We start from the raw sequence: 21,709 nt of genomic DNA on the forward strand, positions 1-21,709 counted from the left end.
TCAACGGATGAATGGATAAGGAAGATGTGGTCCATATACACTATGGAGTATTATGCCTCCATCAGAAAGGATGAATACCCAACTTTTGTAGCAACATGGACGGGACTGGAAGAGATTATGCTGAGTGAAATAAGTCAAGCAGAGAGAGTCAATTATCATATGGTTTCACTTATTTGTGGAGCATAACCAATAGCATGGAGGACAAGGGGCGTTAGAGAGGAGTAGGGAATTTGGGTAAATTGGAAGGGGAGGTGAACCATGAGAGACTATGGACTCTGAAAAACAGTCTGAGGGGTTTGAAGTGGCGGGGGGGTGGGAGGTTGGGGTACCAGGTGGTGGGTATTATAGAGGGCACGGCTTGCATGGAGCACTGGGTGTGGTTAAAAAATAATGAATACTGTTTTTCTGAAAATAAATAAATTGGAAAAAAAAAGCTAGGTTAACAGAAATCTTAACACAAGGAATATCAGGGGCATCTGGGTGGCTCAGTGGGTTAAAGCCTCAGCTTTTGGCTCAAGTCATGATCCCAGGGTCCTGGGATCGAGCCCCACATCGGGCTCTCTGCTCGGCAGGGGGCCTGCTTCCCTTCCTCTCTTTCTTTGCCTGCCTCTCTGCCTACTTGTGATCTCTGTCTGTGAAATAAATAAATAAAATCTTAAAAAAACCCACTAGGAATATCAAAGTTTAGCCTTCAGGCCCTTCCTTTTCTCTACTCACAGACTTTCTCACAAGTATATTTCTTTCCAGGGCTTCAACCCTTGTGGAGAATCCCAGTCCCTAAATCACAACCCATGTCTCCAATTACTACATGACATCGCCATTTGAATGCACTCCTGTTACCTGGAACTCATAAACTTCAGATCGAACTCATCTTTTAAGTTATTGGTTCTTAAATCCGGCCATCCATTGAAATCACCTGGTTGCTTCCAAAACTTAATTCCTGGAGATTCTGATGCAATTGTTCTGGAGCTAAGCATGGGCACGAGAATTCTTTAAAGATCCCCAGGTGATTCTAATGTGTGGCCAAGGTTGAGAACCACTGTTCTAAATCAATCTTTAAGTGCCATTTCCTTCATTTCTGTTAATAGTAGAACCATTCTCCTCTTCCCTTGGGCTTGAAATCGGGGATATTCATATTCAGTTCTGGGGATCAATGAGATAACGGAACCAAAATCAAATTTTGGAAATTGTGACATTTTAAGGAAATGCAAGGAATTACTTTAGGCCCATGAATTACTTCATGCACAAGAATTAAGTAGATTGCTTTAGTAGTTGAGATGTGTTAACTCATTAAACATGTTAAAGGTTACACTAACAATTTTTATCATCTTAACCTTTTTGTTGCTCAGAGAAGAGGAGTCAGAACCAATCTACTTTTGGGATATGACATAAATCTTCAGAGATACACTATCCTTCTGTGGGCAGGTGAACCCCATCATGGGATGTGGCACCCACAGGTGCCTTGTGTTGTTTCCCGAAGCAATTCTGTCAGCCTTGCTAAAAGTGGTTAGGTGGTCCTCTGGCTCCCCCTTTACTGGGGAGGAGTGTAGCCACAAGTGGCCAGCCAAAACACAAACCACAGATACATTGAGAACTACACATTTGCAACATGGCTCTAAGCTGGTTTCCTGAATACTTCAAGATGGCTAGCTGTTGTGTCACTGTGCATGTAGTAGTGCCCCTTTAATCAGATGGGACTCAGTCTGAATCACAGGGGCTTTTTCTCATGATGGAACAAACTTGGGATTTCTAATGCTCAGTTTGTGTGTACCCTGGTCATTTACATCCTACTTCCCTAGGATGGAAGTGCTGCTCAATACTTTGATTTAGGATTTAGGAAGAAGCCAATCCAATTTTATTTTTTCCCCAAGAAGGGTATACCTACTTGGCTTCTTTCTTTCTTTCTTTTTTTTTTTTTAAAGATTTTATTTATTTATCAGAGAGAGAGAGGGAGAGAGAGTGAGCACAGGCAGACAGAATGGCAGGCAGAGGCAGAGGGGGAAGCAGGCTCCCCGCCGAGCAAGGAGCCCGATGTGGGACTCGATCCCAGGACCCCGGGACCATGACCCGAGCCGAAGGCAGCTGCCCAACCAACTGAGCCACCCAGGTGTCCCCCTACTTGGCTTATTTCTGAGGTTATCTTTCAACCTGGTAAATGTTAGTCTGCCTTTTCTATCTTCAATATTGTCACCCACATTGTTCATGCCATCTTCTATACATTGTACTCTGCAGAACTTTGTTCCAGGAAATACCTTTTCCCTTGCAGAGAGATTGGATGCATAATTGTAAGCCACATAATTGAATTCAAGTTCCAGCTCCACCACTTACTAAGTGTGGTATGACATTGAGCAAATGGCTTCATTTCTCTGAGTGTACCTTCACTGTAAAATGGAGAAACTATTACTAATCTTACAGAACTGTAAGGATTATAAAAGATAACATAAATAGCATATTTAAGATATTCTCTAAGAACTCAAAAATTACAAGTTCATTTGTTTGCAAAATTTCATAATCATATGAATTTCATTCACCCCAAATCCAAGCAAACAACTAACTAAGCCTTTTAATCTAATATGAATTGATGTTCAGAATGATGACCCTAAGGCACCGCAAGATTCTGAAATGGCCTTGAAGGATTTGACTTCCTGCAGAAAGTTTTTCATTTTAGTTAGTTGTTCAATTATATTCAACTTATAAATGTTGTCTGAATAAAAGATGTTTAGTACTATATTTGTACTACAGAGAACAAACAGTATAAGACTCACCAACCTTGGTGATCTGTCTTATTTAGCTATCCTTTCAAATTGTCTTGAGTTTTCTAGCTATAGAATCATATCTGTAAATAATAATAACTTTTATAATTCCCCAAGAGTTGTGACTTCTATTTCAGTTTCTTGCCTCATTGCATTGGCTATAACTTCAAGAATAATGTTAAACATCAGCAGTTATAATGAGTATCTTGGTAAAAAAAATGATCACTTGGTCTTTTTACTGGTTTTGTCAGGAATGCCTCTGATATATTTATCATTAAGCACTATGCTACTTATTAGGCTAAGAAATTCTTATAATATTAAATAATATCTTTTTACTCCTGGTTTACTAAAAATTATCAGTAAAGGGGGTTAAGTTTTTATGAAATCTGAGCTGACCATATAACTTACATTCTTTGAGCTGATGATGTAACATGTTATTAAGAATTCCTATTATTGAACCATCTTCGCTTTCCTAAGACAAACCCTACTTGGGTATAACATATACTTTAACTATTTTGCAGGATTTGATTTGCTAGTAGTTTAGGATTTTTATGAGACATCTTAAATTTCCTTTTTGATGCTGTTTTTGGAAGAGTTTGTTATCGGGTCATACCAATTTCGTAAAGTAAGCCATGCTTTGCAATGGCTAACAGAACATGGGAAATATCTGTTCTGTAATATCTTGATTTGGGCTTAACTCCTTTCTCTCCTAGGATATCATTGGATGGTTTTTATTACCAGCAGAAAAAAAATGTACAGTAGCCTTCATTTAAAAAAAATTTACTGCTGTTTCTAGTTTGTAGCACTTTCTTGAGGGACAACTGATATATGATCTCAGTTTTTTAAACAGTTTTCCCAGCCACACTAACTTTACAAAAGACCATTGATCTCTTATCTGTTTTCTGTGTACTTTCATTTTAAGTACCAATGTCATTGCCTCCAGAGGAAGCCGATGTAGAAGGGGTGAAGATGAGGTGTGGAAGCAGGAAAGAAGATGGATGGCCTCAAGGAGCATGAGAAATGAAGTCTGGGATATTTTGCTCTGGAAAGATTTGCTTTATGATAGGGATGAGGCTTAAATTATTCTTTGAAGGATTACTAGTTGCCAGCCAAGGCAACTAATGAGGAAGTTGGAGAAGGAAATATAATTTCAGTATTTATCATTGTCAATTAATATTTATAGCATTATTGGCATTTCTTCATTTTTTAATGCACAACTGTAATGGGAAAAACTTCTTATGGGATGTAGTGTTTAAACTTACAAATTGTAGGTGCTGAGCTCAGATGGTAAGTACATTATATTTCCTTGTGATGCTGTTTATGGAAAGGACTTCCCTTTTTTCTTTAGGAAATTAGCTTGTCGGACCTTTTCCTAGGGTGCTCACTTTCTGCATAGACACAAAGAAAAGTGAGGAGCACACTAGGACATGTAGGCTATGACCAAAAGGCCTCGTTATAAGATGTCAGAGAGTGCAGAATGTAATGAATTTTGGTTATTCCTAATAATTTGAGAAGTTAGTGCTCAGGAACTGCCCTACATCTGGAATAGGAATAGCCATCTTCCCAACCAAGTATGGATTGGCCTCAAACTTCATCTTTCTAATTGGTCCACTCTTTCCCCCTATCTTTTCCTTCTCTAGCAATGTTCCCACTTGCCTAATTTGCTAAGAGCATCTGGGTCAGTAACTTTCCTTGGGTACTTGCATTTATATCCGTTGAGCTCCAGGCCCATTATAAAATGCTTGTTGGAATCTAGGCTGTGATTCAGTAGGGTCTAATACACAGCCTAGATTTAGCATCTGGAAAATCCCAAGTTTTACCCTTTTATACCCAAATCTGTCATTCTGTCTTTGACAAACAATTGGATGGAAGTGACTGTGCTCTATGAGGATTCTGTTTCTTCTGGACTAGTGGTTGACCCTTCTGGAATTAAGAAGTGAGGTCAACAACAACAACAACAACAACAGCAACTAGATTTGCCATTTAATAGAAATTTATAAAAAAGTTGCACAAATTATTTGAGAAAACTATTTTTAAACAAGGCCCTTCCCCCCACCCCCACCACATTACCCCAACAGTCTACTGCTGGCTCTTGTATTCCAAGGAATGAGGTCATGCTTTATGGGAGACATCTGCTTCTGAGGATATTACTGCCCTGAGCACAGAACATGACTTCATTAGACAGAACAGTGGACCAGAGAGATTCAGCAGGAGACTTACATACATGACAACAAGAATAAAAAGAGCCAGTTGAGATTCTCCTCAAGTCTCTAGCCTTCAGAATAGACCAAAGATCTGTTGATTTCACTCTCATATGACTTGTTTTTCCATTAAAATCATGAACTATTTATGAAAACTTCCTGAAAACTGTAACTCATAGCAACATCACCTGTATTTCTCAAGGGAGTGGATGGATTATATTCTGGGAAGAGACCAGGTGTTTGAAACTTTGGGGTTGCTACTGAATGCACACCCACGCAGAGTAAGCTCTGTTTCAAAGAAGCATTGTTTCAAACAGTGCTGCAAATGTATACAATGTCATCGTTCGGTTCTGAAAAGCAAATTCAGAACATTAGCGGGGATTTTGGCTTTCCAGGAAGATGATTTCCAGAGCAGTTTTTATAGGATTTTTAACATATGTTGTTTATAACCTTAATTTTTAAAATGAGCAAGTCCAATAAATCTGTTACCTACTAACCAAGCTCTGGTCTAGTTGCATCTGTTCCCATTTTATTTGATACTGTAAAGAATTTTCAATAGACAGCTAAATATTTTGGTGTTATTCATAGTCTTATACTCCTATTGACTAAGACTTTTCAAAGAAAACCCTTAAAATCACTAGCATTTTAAAAGGCAATAATTGCTGATTTAATTTACCAGGCTTTGCTTCTAAAGACCCATGATGTAGCTGGAATCATAGAAGTGAGAGAGAATGTTAAGAGATCATGTGGCTAGTATATAATGGAAATTGCTCTTGTTACCATTTAAGCTCATTGCCTGTTGTTTAATTTACTGCACAAATGGGGAAAAATTTGTTAGAGTCTTCAAAACAATCCACTGTGCTATAGAAAACAGCCATGAACTGCCCCCCATCTTTGGTCTCATATGCTCTATCTCCCTTCTCCCCTCCTCCCAAGAACCCACTTTCTATCCTTTTAGTCATATAGATTGCTCTTTTCCAGAATTTCCTTAATTTATCAACCATTTTCTGACTGTCTGCCATGTGCAAAGTTTGGTGCTAAGTGTTTAAGGCAAAGTGGGTCCCATATCTGTCTGTGTTTAAGGAACTATTTGGAGATAATTTTTAAAACATAGATTTCTGTGTCTCATCTCAGATCTGCTAAGTAAAATATGGGAGGGTCAACCAGAGAATCTGTATTTCAAAAACATGCCCTAGGTGATTCTTATGTAGTCATCCTGGTACCAGTTCAAGGATTAGAATTTTAAAACAAGGGTATTAGTGTTGGTGCATTAAGGTTATCTAGTGGGGGTACTGGTGGTACAAGTAGATATGACAGAAACAGAAATGATTATAGGGAACAATAGATGAGTAAGAAAAGTGCTGTCTATTTTTGTATATCATTTCACAAAGTGAATTTACAATTATTTTAATTTAATTCTCACATTAGCTCTGTGGGTGGGTGGCAGTGTGTCAATTTTATAAGGAGTAAAACTGAAGCTCAATGAAGAGAAGATCACTTGTTTAGGATCTCACAGTCAAAGGCAGAACTCAGGTTATTTGATGACAAATCTGTCATTTTTGCCACCTATACAACTTTCTTCTTAAGTCTCAGAAAGCAAAGGACATTGAGTTAAAAAAAGGGAAATATAATTTGTCAATAAGAAACCAACATCCAGTAATGGTAATATGATAAAATCATACAGGGGCTAATATAACATTAGCATTACATTAGGTACTTTTAGTATATGAAATCCATTCCTATTCAAAATGTCTCTTGGTGCTATAATGTGTGGCAGAAGATCAACCAGCCTCAAAGATTCCTCTATCTCAACAGAGTAGCAAAGACCTATACAGAGCCTGTGTGGCAGAAGATGAACCAACCTCAAAGATTCCTCTATCTCAACAGAGTAGCAAAGACCTATACAGAGCCTGTGTTACCTGGCAAAAGGCAACCCAGTTAGGTGATTATTTCCTTTGTAGGCACACCAGTAGAGATGGAGTGGAGATCCTACCAGCACTGGATAGCCAGAGAATAGGCAAGGGGAAATGCTCTCTGCCCATAGTTCTGGTATTCCTGACTTTCTACCTTATGACACTGGGTGGCCCATGGGAGTGTCTTCTGCCCCCAGAGCTCAAGTAGTGCTAGGGCATGAAACAGACCAGAATAGCATTGTAAGGACTTAGAAAAGTAAATTGTCATTGGAATTATGGCTTACAAAAGTAGGCCAGAACTGACAAACTACACCTAACTAGCTTACTGCTTGCTAAAGTAGAAGGTCTAAATAGGACTGAGAATCTCCTAATATAATATCCAAGGATACAGTAAAATAACTAATCATACCAAGAACCAGGAAAATCACAATGTGAACAAGAAAAGAAAATCAACTGATGCAATGCTGAGATAGATAAGATTGTTGTAATCATCTGAAACAGGTTTTAAAGTAGCCACCATAAAGTTGCTTCAACAACTGATTATAAATTCCCTTGAAACAAATGTAAGAAAATAGAAAAACCCAGAAAAGAAGTTATAAAAAATGAAATGGAAATTCTAGAACTAAAAATCAAAATAACTAAAATTAAAAATTCTCTAAATACACTCAATATTAGGAGATCACAGAAGATAGAAATAAGGAACTTGAGGACAGATGAATAGAGTTTATTCAATCTGAGCAACACATAAACAAAAACACTTGATAAGAGTGAAGAAGGAACCTTAGGGACTGGTGGAACAGTAATAGGATAGCTAACATTTAGTATCATGGGAGGCCCAGGGAGAGGAGAAAGAGTGGAACTAAAAACATATTCAAAGAATTAATGGCTGACAGCTACCCACATTTTGGCAAAAGAAATAAACCTACTGATTCAATGAACTGAATGAACATCAAATAAGATAAACCCAGGACACCCACACCAATAAACATCATAATTAAACATTGAAAACTAAAGACATAGAAATTATCTTAAAAGCAACTAGAGAGGAATAGTGTATTACCAACAAAAAATCAATCTGAAGACTAGAGGATTTCTTCTTTCAAAGCATGGAGGTTAGAAGGAAGTGGTACAATATTATTCATATACTAAAAGAAGAAACTGTCAATCACAGGTTCTACATCCAGCAAACCTATCATTCAGGAAGAAATTAAGGAGATACTCAAAGGTAAACTAGAGAAATCTCTTGCTAGAAGATATGTCCTTTAAAATAGCGAAGGGAAGCTCTCTAAACAAAAAGAAATGATAACAAAAAGCTCAGAGTTCCAAGAAAAGATCAATGGAATAATGTAATAAACTACTCTAATTGTCATGAGTTTCCTAAATTGTATTTGGTGGTTGAAGTAAAAATTATAACAGTGTTTGTTTTAGTGCTCAATGTATGTAGAAAAAATACTTGACACAATTATATTTAAAAAGTAGGAAGGATTTAAATGTTCCTATGTAGTAAGATTTCAATTCTTCAAAACAGTAAATTGTTGATATGCACAGACTGTGATAAGTTACATATACACACACAAACACAAATACCTAGAGCAACTAAGTAATGGACTAAAAATTGTCATAATAAAACAAGATAGGATCCTTAAAAATGTGTAAGAAACCCACAGGAAGGCAAGTAAAAAAAAAGGAGGGGGAAGAAACAAAAATAGATAAATAAATAAATGGCATACTTAAGCCCTAACATATTAATAATTACTTTAAACATAAATAGTCTAAATACCTCACTTAAAAGACAGTGATTGGGAGAGTATATTTAAAAAATATGATCCAATTATATCCTGTTAACAAAAACTCACTGCAAACACAATGATATAGGTAAAAAACAAAAGGATGGAATAAGATAATATCACACTAAAATTGGGCAAAAAATGAAGATCATTATTATGAAATAAAGGAGATTTTAGAGAAAAGAAAATTAGATATAGGGTCACCACATGTTAAAAGTATAGATATACCAAAAAGACACAGCAATCCTAAATGTGTATGCACTAAACAACAGTGCTTCATAATACATGAACCAAAACCAAATTGAAAAGACAGATAAGCAAATCCAAAATTATAGTTAGGGACTTTAACACTCCACTCACAGCAATTGTTAGAGCTACTAGACAGAAAATTAGACAAAATATTGAATAACTAAACACTACAATTATTCAAGAGAGCCTAATTTACATTTTTGTAATAGTCTCTCAACAACAGAAGAATACATTTTTTTCAAGCACCCACAAAACATTCACCAAGTCAGGTTATATCCTGAGTCAAAAAGCAAACTTCAACAAATTTAGAAGCATTGAAAGAATGAAAAATATGTTCACAGAGTAAACGGGAATCAGACTAGGAATCAGTGACACAGAGAAAATAGGACAATCTACAAACGCTTGAAAACTTAAAAAACACACTTTACACAACCCATGAATCAAAGAGAATTCTCAAAGGGAAAACGCAGAACTCAATGAAAATAAAAACACAACATAGCAAAATTTATGGATGCAACTAAAGCAGTGATAACAAGGAAATTTATAGCACTGGATGCTTACATTTAGAAAAGAGGGAAAAAAAGAAAAGGGGAAAGGTCTCAAAGAAATTTAAATTCCTACCTCAGGAAACTAAACAAAGAAGAGCATCATATACCCAAAATAATCAGAAGGAAGAAATTAATAAAGACAAGAGAAGAAATAAATGAAACTGAAAGCAGGAAGACAAAGAGAAAAATCGATGAAATAAAAATATGGTTCTTTATAAAAAATCAGTAACATTGATAAATCTCTAACAAGACTGACAAAAGTAAAAAAAAAGTAGAATAGACACAAATCACCAGTATAAGGATCAAAACAGGGGATTACTATAGATACTATAACCATTAAATGGATATTAAGTTTCCTGAAGTAGGCACACTCTTCCTTATTCCTCTCATTAAGAACAAAAACAAATCCTGGACATTATATAATAAAACAAATATAAGAAGATTCAGAAAGGTGGAGAGAAGAAGGCAAACTCTCTAGGATGTTTGGAACCCAAAGATAACAGAATGATAAGTTTTCCAGGTTTTTTTCCAGGCTTCTTCTAGGCCTGGAACTGAAGGAGCTAGAAGCCCAGAAATACCAACAGGAGCAAAAAAAAAAAAAATCCTCTTTGAGCCAAAGAGCCAGAAAAGGAGTAATCTAGCATGAGAGACAACTTTTAGACAATAACCACTGTACTCCAGGCAACACTACAGAAAAACACCCATGGCTCCATTCCACCCATGCCAACAAAGGCCAACTGGAAACCCTAAAATTCCACCCTAATAAAGTTATAACAAGGTATGCCAACCCCTGGCTGATGTGGTGTCAGAGAAGGCCAAATAAGGAGCTGGGACTTTTATCCCCAGCAGCAAGTAACTAGACTCCCCCACCTGCAATGTCAGAAAAGACTGACCACGTGGTGAGCTGGAACTCTTATCCCTTTGCAGCAGTAATAAGGAGCCCCTTCTCCCTCAGGTGTCACAGAAGACCAAGTGTGGAACCTGCACTTCTATCTCTATCAGATAATAATGAGGTGAAAAATCCCTCTTCCCCCTGGCAAAACAGGGTCATGAAAAGCCAGTTAAAGCAGAAGGTTTAAATAAGATCCAGAGCCTTAAAATAAAATGTAAAATGTTGAGGTTTTGATAAAAAAACCACTTGTCATAGCAACAACCAAGAATATCTCAAACTGAATGAAAAAAGATAAAAACCAGCAGTAAGATAATAGAGATGGTAGGATTCCATAACAAATATTTATAAAGTAGCCATCATAAGAATGCTTCAGTGAGTAAATATGAATATTCTTGAAATAAATGAAAAAAAATTTAAAGACTTACAAAAATTAGAAAGTCTCAGCAAAGAAATGGAAGATATAAAGAGGAACCAAATGGAAATATTAGAATTGAAAAAGAACAACTGAAATAAAAAGTTTAGTTCATGGGCTCAAACAGTAGTCACACCAAATCAAACTTCTGAAAACTAAAGACAGAGAGAAAACCTTTGCAGCTGGAGAAAGTTGAAACTTTACCTTTTGGGGAAAAACAAAATGGCAGTGAATTTCTTATAAGAAACCAGGAAGCCCAGAAGAAAGTGGCATATTTCTCAAATGCTGAAAGAAAAGAACTGCCAAACACTGAATCCTATACACAGTGAAAATATTATTCAGGAATTGAAGGGAAATCAAGACATGTCAGATATTGGCAAACTAACAAAATTTGTCACCAGCAGGCCTCACCTAAAATAATGGCTAAAGGAAGTTCTGGAAGAGAAAGGAAATTATAAAAGAAGGAATCTCAGAATATCAGGAAGAAAGAGCAAAAGAAGAGCAAAAATAAGGTAAATACAATAGACTTTCTTTCCTTGTCTTTCTAAGTTGCATTTGACAGTTAAATCAAGTTATAACATTGTCTTAAGTGTTTCACAATTTATGTGTGGGTAATATTTAAGACAATTATATTATAAATGGAGGAGGGGGAGAATAAAGGGTCTTAAAGAGAAGTAAGTTTTTAAAATTTTACTTGAACTGGTAAAATGTCAATACCAGTAGACTAATAAATTATGTACACACAATGTAATACCAAAAGCAACCACTAAACAATACAAAGAGATACATTCAAAAGTGCTACTAAAATGGAGTTCTTTTTTTAAAAAGATTTTATTTATTATTTATTTTAGAAAGAGTGAGGGTGGGCACACGTGTGAGCAGGGGGAAGAAGAGGGGAGGGAAAGAATCCCAGACAGATTCCACACTGAGTGTGGAGCCTGATGTAGGGGCTCAATCCCATGACCCTGAGATCATGACCTGACTGGAACCAAGAGTTGGATGCCAAACTGATTAAGCCACCGAAGTGCCCCTAAATTCTTTTTTTTAAAAAATGGATTCCCCTTACATACCTCACAGGAAAGCAGGAAAAGGGAAAAAAAACCACCACAAAACAGAGAATAAAGAAAAGAGAAAAAAATTGGCAGATTAAAACCCTAACATATCAATAATTAGCTTAAATGTAAATGGTCTAAACAGTAGTTCTTTCTGATCAGTATGCAAAGTATTTCCAGTACTATGTTAAGAATATGTATTCTTGCCTTGTTTCCATATTAGAAAGAAACTATTCAGTTTTTTTTTTACCATAAAGCATTATGTTAGATATAATTTTTTTGTAGATGCTTTCAATCAATCTGAGGAAGTTCTCCTCTATTCCAAGTTTGCTAAGGGTTTGAATCACGAATGGATGTTGGATTTTGTCAAGTGCTTTTTCAGCATTAATTGATGTGATCATATAATTTTTCTTCTCTAGCCTATTGATATGTGGGGCTAAATTTATTAATTTCTTACATAAAACCTGGAATAAATCCTACTTAGTCATGATATATAATTGTTTTGTATATTGTGACATTTGATTTGCTACTATTTTGTTGAGGATTTTTGCATTTAATTTGGTGAGCGATATTGGTCCTTAGTTTTCCTTTTTAGTGCTGTTTTGACTTATTTTGTTATCAGGGTGATCCTGGTCTCATAAAATGAATTGGGAAATATTCCCTTCCCTTCTACTTTCTGGAGTAGATGGTGTAAAATTGGTGCTATTTCTTAAAATGTTTGGTAGAGTTATTCCATGAAATCATCTGGGCTTGGGAGATTCCTTTTAAAAGGGATTTTAATTACATTCAGCTCTTTGTATGTTGTAACTTGATTTGAGACTTCCTCTTAGACTGATGGATTATTTTGAGGCATGTTATTTAATTTCTAAGTGTTCAGAGAGTTTCTAATTATAATTCTCAAATTTGGTGAGGGTTGTTTTACAGTCCAGGATATATGTTTTACCTTGATAAATGTCTCATGGTGCTTAAAAAAATGTGTAGTTTGTGGAGGAGTCAAGATGGCGGAGAAGTAGCAGGCTGAGGCTACCTCAGCTAGCAGGAGATCAGCTAGAGAGCTTATCTAAAGATTGCAAACACCTGCAAATCCATCGGCAGATCGAAGAGAAGAAGAACAGCAATTCTAGAAACAGAAAAACAACCACTTTCTGAAAGGTAGGACTGGCGGAGAAGTGAATCCAAAGCGACGGGAAGATAGACCGCAGGGGGAGGGGCCGGCTCCCGGCAAGCGGCGGAGCAGCGGAGCACAAAATCAGGACTTTTAAAAGTCTGTTCCGCTGAGGGACATCGCTCCGGAGGCTAAACCGGGGCGAAGCCCACACGGGGTCGGCGTGACCTCAGGTCCCGTGGGGTCACAGAAGGATCGGGGGTGTCTGAGTGTCGCAGAGCTTGCGGATATTGGAATGGGAAAGCCGGCTGCAGAGACAGAGCCAACAGTAACTCGCAGCTCGGAGTTGCCTTGAACTGGTCGCAAGCTCGGTGAGCTCGGAGCGTGGCGGGAGGTTAGGCAGACGCGAGTTACTAGGAGCTGTTCGCTGAGGGCGCACAGGGGAGCGGGGCCCCGGGGTCTCGGCTCCTCCGGGCCGGAGACCAGGAGGCCGCCATTTGTGTTCCCGTTCTCCGGAACTCTACGGAAAGCGCTCAGGGAACAAAAGCTCCTGAAAGCAAAGCCGAGCAGATCACTCAGCCCGGCCCCTGGTAAGGGCGGTGTAATTCCGCCTGGGGCAAAGACACTTGAGAATCACTACAACAGGCCCCTCCCCCAGAAGATCAATAAGAAATCCAGGCAAGACCAAGTTCACCTACCAAGGAGTGCAGTTTCAATACCAAGAAGAGAGCAGCAGAATTCCAGAGGAGGAGAAAACAAACCACAGAACTCATGGCTTTCTGCCTGTGATTTTTTAGTCTTGCAGTTAATTTAATTTTTTTCTTTTTCATTTTTTTTTTCACTTCTTCTGCTAAAAATTTTTATAACTTTTACCCTTTTCTTTTTTAACGTTTTTTAACTAGATTATCTAATATATATATATTTTTTTCTTTTTTATACTTTTCTTCATTCATTTTCTTTTTTTTAATTCTTTTTTTTCTTTCTTTCTTTTTGAACCTCTTTTTATCCCCAAATCAGAAGAGATCCTAATCTCTTCAATCTTTTTTTTTCTTAATTCTTTTTTAAATTCTTGATTGAATTTTTAATTCAATCTCTTTTTTTTAATTCTTTTTTTATTTTTTTTCTTTCTTTCTTTCTTTTTGAACCTCTTTTTATCCCCAAATCAGAAGAGATCCCAATCAGAAGAGATTGGGAGATCCCAATCAAAGGAGATCCCAATCAGAGGAGATCCCTCACCCAATCGTGAGGGAGGAGAAATCCCCCCTCACGATTTGGGATCTCTTCTGATTTGGTTAAAGCATATTTTCCTGGGATTGTTGCCACCCTTTTAGTATTTTACTTGCTCCTTCATATACTCTTAGCTGGACAAAATGACAAGGCGGAAAAATTCACAACAAAAAAAAGAACAAGAGGCAGTACCAAAGGCTAGGGACCTAATCAATACAGACATTGGTAATATGTCAGATCTAGAGTTCAAAATGACAGTTCTCAAGGTTATAGCCGGGCTTGAAAAAGGCATGGAAGATATTAGAGAAACCCTCTCCAGAGATATAAAAGCCCTTTCTGGAGAAATAAAAGAACTAAAATCCAACCAAGTTGAAATCAAAAAAGCTATTAATGAAGTTCAATCAAAAATGGAGGCTCTCACTGCTAGGATAAATGAGGCAGAAGAAAGAATTAGCGATATAGAAGACCAAATGACAGAGAATAAAGAAGCTGAGCAAAAGAGGGACAAACAGCTACTGGACCATGAGGAGAGAATTCGAGAGATAAGTGACACCATAAGACGAAACAACATTAGAATAATTGGGATTCCAGAAGAAGAAGAAAGAGAGAGGGGAGCAGAAGGTATACTGGAGAGAATTATTGGGGAGAATTTCCCCAATATGGCAAAGGGAACGAGCATCAAAATTCAGGAGGTTCAGAGAACGCCCCTCAAAATCAATAAGAATAGGCCCACACCCCGTCACCTAATAGTAAAATTTACAAGCCTTAGTGACAAAGAGAAAATCCTGAAAGCAGCCCGGGAAAAGAAGTCTGTAACATACAATGGTAAAAGTATTAGATTGGCAGCTGACTTATCCACAGAGACCTGGCAGGCCAGAAAGAGCTGGCATGACATTTTCAGAGCACTAAACGAGAAAAACATGCAGCCAAGAATACTATATCCAGCTAGGCTATCATTGAAAATAGAAGGAGAGATTAAAAGCTTCCAGGACAAACAAAAACTGAAAGAATTTGCAAACACCAAACCAGCTCTACAGGAAATACTGAAAGGGGTCCTCTAAGCAAAGAGAGAGCCTACAAGTGGTAGATCAGAAAGGAACAGAGACAATATACAGTAACAGTCACCTTACAGGCAATACAATGGCACTAAAATCATATCTCTCAATAGTTACCCTGAATGTTAATGGGCTAAATGCCCCAATCAAAAGACACAGGGTATCAGAATGGATAAAAAAACAAAACCCATCTATATGTTGCCTCCAAGAAACCCATTTTAAACCCGAAGACACCTCCAGACTTAAAGTGAGGGGGTGGAAAAGAATTTACCATGCTAATGGACATCAGAAAAAAGCAGGAGTGGCAATCCTTATATCAGATCACTTAGATTTTAAGCCAAAGACTATAATAAGAGATGAGGAAGGACACTATATCATACTCAAAGGGTCTGTCCAACAAAAAGATCTAACAATTTTAAATATCTATGCCCCCAATGTGGGAGCAGCCAACTATATAAACCAATTAATAACAAAATCAAAGAAACACATCAACAATAATACAATAATAGTAGGGGACTTTAACACTCCCCTCACTGAAATGGACAGATCATCCAAGCAAAAGATCAACAGGGAAATAAAGGCCTTAAATGATACACTAGATGAGATGGACATCACAGATATATTCAGAACATTTCATCCCAAAGCAACAGAATACACATTCTTCTCTAGTGCACATGGAACATTCTCCAGAATAGATCACATCCTCGGTCCTAAATCAGGACTCAACCAGTATCAAAAGATTGGAATCATTCCCTGCATATTTTCAGACCACAATGCTCTGAAGCTAGAACTCAACCACAAGAGGAAGTCTGGAAAGAACACAAATACATGGAGACTAAACAGCATCCTTCTAAAGAATGAATGGGTCAACCGGGAAATTAAAGAAGAATTGAAAAAAATCATGGAAACAAATGATAATGAAAATACAACGGTTCAAAATCTGTGGGACACAACAAAGGCAGTCCTGAGAGGAAAATATATAGCGGTACAAGCTTTTCTCAAGAAACAAGAAAGGTCTCAGGTACACAACCTAAACCTACACCTAAAGGAGCTGGAGAAAGAACAAGAAAGAAACCCTAAGCCCAGCAGGAGAAGAGAAATCATAAAGATCAGAGCAGAAATCAATGAAATAGAAACCAAAAAAACAATAGAACAAATCAACCAAACTAGGAGCTGGTTCTTTGAAAGAATTAATAAAATTGATAAACCCTTGGCCAGACTTATCAAAAAGAAAAGAGAAAGGACCCAAATAAATAAAATCATGAATGAAAGAGGAGAGATCACAACTAACACCAAAGAAATACAAACTATTATAAGAACATACTATGAGCAACTTTACACCAACAAATTTGACAATCTGGAAGAAATGGATGCATTCCTAGAAACATATAAACTACCAAAATTGAACCAGGAAGAAATAGAAAGCCTGAACAGACCCATAACCAGTAAGGAGATTGAAACAGTCATTAAAAATCTCCAAACAAACAAAAGCCCAGGGCCAGATGGCTTCCCAGGGGAATTCTACCAAACATTTAAAGAAGAACTAATTCCTATTCTCCTGAAACTGTTCCAAAAAATAGAAATGGAAGGAAAACTCCCAAACTCATTTTATGAGGCCAGCATCACCTTGATCCCAAAACCAGACAAGGATCCCATCAAAAAAGAGAGCTATAGACCAATATCCTTGATGAACACAGATGCAAAAATTCTCACCAAAGTACTAGCCAATAGGATTCAACAGTACATTAAAAGGATTATTCACCACGACCAAGTGGGATTTATCCCAGGGCTGCAAGGTTGGTTCAACATCCGAAAATCAGTCAATGTGATACAACACATCAATAAAAGAAAGAACAAGAACCATATGATACTCTCAATAGATGCTGAAAAAGCATTTGACAAAGTACAGCATCCCTTCCTGATCAAAACCCTTCAAAGTGTAGGGATAGAGGGCACATACCTCAATATCATCAAAGCCATCTATGAAAAACCAACTGCAAATATCATTCTCAATGGAGAAAAACTGAAAGCCTTTCCACTAAGATCAGGAACACGGCAGGGATGTCCATTATCACCACTACTATTCAACATAGTACTAGAAGTCCTAGCCTCAGCAATCAGACAACAAAAGGAAATTAAAGGCATCCAAATTGGCAAAGAAGAAGTCAAATTATCACTCTTCGCAGATGATATGATACTCTATGTTGAAAACCCAAAAGACTCCACTCCAAAACTGCTAGAACTTATACAGGAATTCAGTAAAGTGTCAGGATATAAGATCAATGCACAGAAATCAGTTGCATTACTCTACACCAACAACAAGACAGAAGAAAGAGAAATTAAGGAGTCCATCCCATTTACAATTGCACCCCAAACCATAAGATACCTAGGAATAAACCTAACCAAAGAGGCTAAGAATCTATACTCAGAAAACTATAAAGTACTCATGAAAGAAATTGAGGAAGACACAAAGAAATGGAAAAATGTTCCATGCTCCTGGATTGGAAGAATAAATATTGTGAAAATGTCTATGCTACCTAAAGCAATCTACACATTTAATGCAATTCCTATCAAAGTACCATCCATCTTTTTCAAAGAAATGGAACAAATAATTTAAAAATTTATATGGAACCAGAAAAGACCTCGAATAGCCAAAGGGATATTGAAAAAGAAAGCCAAAGTTGGTGGCATCACAATTCCAGACTTCAAGCTTTATTACAAAGCTGTCATCATCAAGACAGCATGGTACTGGCACAAAAACAGACACATAGACCAATGGAACAGAATAGAGAGCCCAGAAATAGACCCTCAACTCTATGGTCAACTAATCTTCGACAAAGCAGGAAAGAATGTCCAATGGAAAAAAGACAGCCTCTTCAATAAATGGTGTTGGGAAAATTGGACAGCCACGTGCAGAAAAATGAAATTGGACCATTTCCTTACACCACACACAAAAATAGATTCAAAATGGATTAAGGACCTCAATGTGAGAAAGGAATCCATCAAAATCCTTGAGGAGAACACAGGCAGCAACCTCTTCGACCTCAGCCGCAGCAACATCTTCCTAGGAACATCGCCAAAGGCAAGGGAAGCAAGGGCAAAAATGAACTTTTGGGATTTCATCAAAATCAAAAGCTTTTGCACAGCAAAGGAAACAGTTAACAAAACCAAAAGACAACTGACAGAATGGGAGAAGATATTTGCAAATGACATATCAGATAAAGGACTAGTGTCCAAAATCTATAAAGAACTTAACAAACTCAACACCCAAAGAACAAATAATCCAATCAAGAAATGGGCAGAGGACATGAACAGACATTTCTGCAAAGAAGACATCCAGATGGCCAACAGACACATGAAAAAGTGCTCCATATCACTCGGCATCAGGGAAATACAAATCAAAACCACAATGAGATATCACCTCACACCAGTCAGAATGGCTAAAATCAACAAGTCAGGAAATGACAGATGCTGGCGAGGATGCGGAGAAAGGGGAACCCTCCTACACTGTTGGTGGGAATGCAAGCTGGTGCAACCCCTCTGGAAAACAGCATGGAGGTTCCTCAAAATGTTGAAAATAGAACTGCCCTATGACCCAGCAATTGCACTACTGGGAATTTACCCTAAAGATACAAACATAGTGATCCAAAGGGGCACGTGCACCCGAATGTTTATAGCAGCAATATCCACAATAGCCAAACTATGGAAAGAACCTAGATGTCCATCAACAGATGAATGGATCAAGAGGATGTGGTATATATACACAATGGAATACTATGCAGCCATCAAAAGAAACGAAATCTTGCCATTTGCGACAACATGGATGGAACTAGAGCGTATCATGCTTAGCGAAATAAGTCAAGCGGAGAAAGACAACTATCATATGATCTCCCTGATATGAGGGAGTGGTGATGCAACATGGGGGCTTAAGTGGGTAGGAGAAGAATCCATGAAACAAGATGGGATAGGGAGGGAGACAAACCATAAGTGACTCTTAATCTCACGAAACAAACTGTGGGTTGCTGGGGGGAGGGGGGTTGGGAGAAGGGGGGTAGGGTTATGGACATTGGGGAGGGTATGTGCTTTGGGGTAAATTGGAAGAGGAGATGAACCATGAGAGACTATGGACTCTGAAAAACAATCTGAGGGGTTTGAAGTGGTGGGGGGGTGGGAGGTTGGGGTACCAGGTGGTGGGTATTATAGAGGGCACAGCTTGCATGGAGCACTGGGTGTGGTGAAAAAATAATGAATACTGTTTTTCTGAAAATAAATAAATTGGAAAAAAAAAAAGAAATTAAAAAAAAAAAAAAGATTAAATTGAGAAAAAAACTGAAAAAAAATGTGTAGTTTGTTGTTGGTTGGGAGTGGTGTTTTATATATGTTAATTAGATTTTGTGGGTTCATTGTATTGTTCAGTTCTTCTCTGTCTTTGTTGGTTTTCTGTCCACTAGTTCTATGAATTGTTACAAGTTGTTGATATCTCAATTATATTTGTGGATTTTTGTTTTATGTATTTTGAGGCTCTGTTGTTTTGTGTGTATACTTTTATGATTGTTACATTATCCCAGTGTTTTGATCCTTTTGTCATATTGTCCCTCTTTGTCTCTATTAAGAAAGTAGAATAGAGTTTGATTGGTAGCGGGAGCGGAGAGCGGACCCCAGAGAGCCCTGAGCAGCCCCACCGCCGCCGCCGGCCTAGTTACCATCACACCCCGGGAGGAGCCGTAGCTGCCGCAGCCGGCCCCAGTCACCATCACCGCAACCATGAACAGCGAGGCCGAGACCCAGCACCCTACCGCTGCCCCCCCGCCGCCCCCGCCCTCAGCGCTGCGGACACCAAGCCCGGCACCACCGGCAGCCACGCAGGGAGAGGCTGCTCCGGCGGCATCACATCGGCGGCGCCTGCCGGCGGGGACAAGAAGGTCATCGCAACGAAGGTTTTGGGAACAGTGAAATGGTTCAATGTAAGAAACGGATATGGTTTCATCAACAGGAATGACACCAAGGAAGATGTATTTGTACACCAGACTGCCATAAAGAAGAATAACCCCAGGAAGTGCCTTCGCAGTGTAGGAGATGGAGAGACTGTGGAGTTTGATGTTGTTGAAGGAGAAAAGGGTGCGGAGGCAGCAAATGTGACAGGCCCTGGTGGAGTTCCAGTGCAAGGCAGTAAATATGCAGCAGACCGTAATCATTATAGACGCTATCCACGTCGCAGGGGTCCTCCACGCAATTACCAGCAAAATTACCAGAATAGGGAGAGTGGGGAAAAGAACGAGGGATCGGAAAGTGCTCCCGAAGGCCAGGCCCAACAGCGCCGGCCCTACCGCAGGCGACGGTTCCCACCTTACTACATGCGGAGACCCTATGGGCGTCGACCACAGCATTCCAACCCTCCTGTGCAGGGAGAAGTGATGGAAGGTGCTGACAACCAGGGTGCAGGAGAACAAGGTAGACCAGTGAGACAGAATATGTATCGGGGTTATAGACCACGATTCCGCAGGGGTCCTCCTCGCCAAAGACAACCTAGAGAGGATGGCAACGAGGAAGATAAGGAAAATCTAGGAGATGAGACCCAGGGTCAGCAGCCACCTCAACGTCTGTACCGCCGCAACTTCAATTACCGACGCAAACGCCCAGAAAACCCTAAACCGCAAGATGGCAAAGAGACAAAAGCAGCCGATCCACCAGCTGAGAATTCGTCGCTCTTGAGGCTGAGTAGGGAGGGGCTGAGTAAATGCCGGCTTACCATCTCAACCATCATCCGGTTTAGTCATCCAACACGAAGAAATGAAGATGAAATTCCAGCAATAAGAAATGAACAAAAGATTGGAGCTGAAGACCTTAAGTGCTTGCTTTTTGCCCATTGACCAGATAAATAGAACTATCTGCATTATCTATGCAGCATGGGGTTTTTATTATTTTTACCTAAAGACGTCTCTTTTTGGTAATGACAAACGTGTTTTTTTTAAATTTTTTATTTTTTAAATTTATTTTTTATTTATTTTCAGCATAACAGTATTTATTATTTTTGCACCACATCCAGTGCTCCATGCAATCCGTGCCCTCTATAATACCCACCACCTGGTACCCCAATCCCCCCCCCCGCCCCGCCCCTTCAAAACCCTCAGATTGTTTTTCAGAGTCCATAGTCTCTCATGGTTCACCTCCCCTTCCAATTTACCCAAATTCCCTTCTCCTCTCTAACTCCCCATGTCCTCCATGCTGTTATGCTCCACAAATAAGTGAAACCATATGATAATTGACTCTCTCTGCTTGACTTGTTTCACTCAGCATAATCTCTTCCAGTCCTGTCCATGTTGCTATAAAAGTTGGGTATTCATCCTTTCTCACAGAGGCATAATACTCCATAGTGTATATGGACCACATCTTCCTTATCCATTCATCCGTTGAAGGGCATCTTGGTTCTTTCCATAGTTTGGCGACTGTGGCCATTGCTGCTATAAGTATTGGGGTACAGATGGCCCTTCTTTTCACGACATCTGTATCTTTGG

General features: G+C 38.6%; 1 protein-coding gene and 1 pseudogene across 1 annotated transcript in view; one reads left to right on the forward strand and one right to left on the reverse strand.

The window, feature by feature from the left end:
* The window catches only part of EDA (ectodysplasin A), a 491,171-nt gene that overhangs the window by 56,434 nt on the left and 413,028 nt on the right, over nucleotides 1-21,709 (reverse strand). The gene's annotated exons all lie outside the window — the stretch shown is intronic.
* LOC122896470 lies at nucleotides 19,836-20,931 on the forward strand (annotated as a pseudogene).

The sequence above is a fragment of the Neovison vison genome, chromosome X, assembly GCF_020171115.1.
Source record: "Neovison vison isolate M4711 chromosome X, ASM_NN_V1, whole genome shotgun sequence".
NCBI classification, from domain to species: Eukaryota; Metazoa; Chordata; class Mammalia; order Carnivora; family Mustelidae; genus Neogale; species Neogale vison.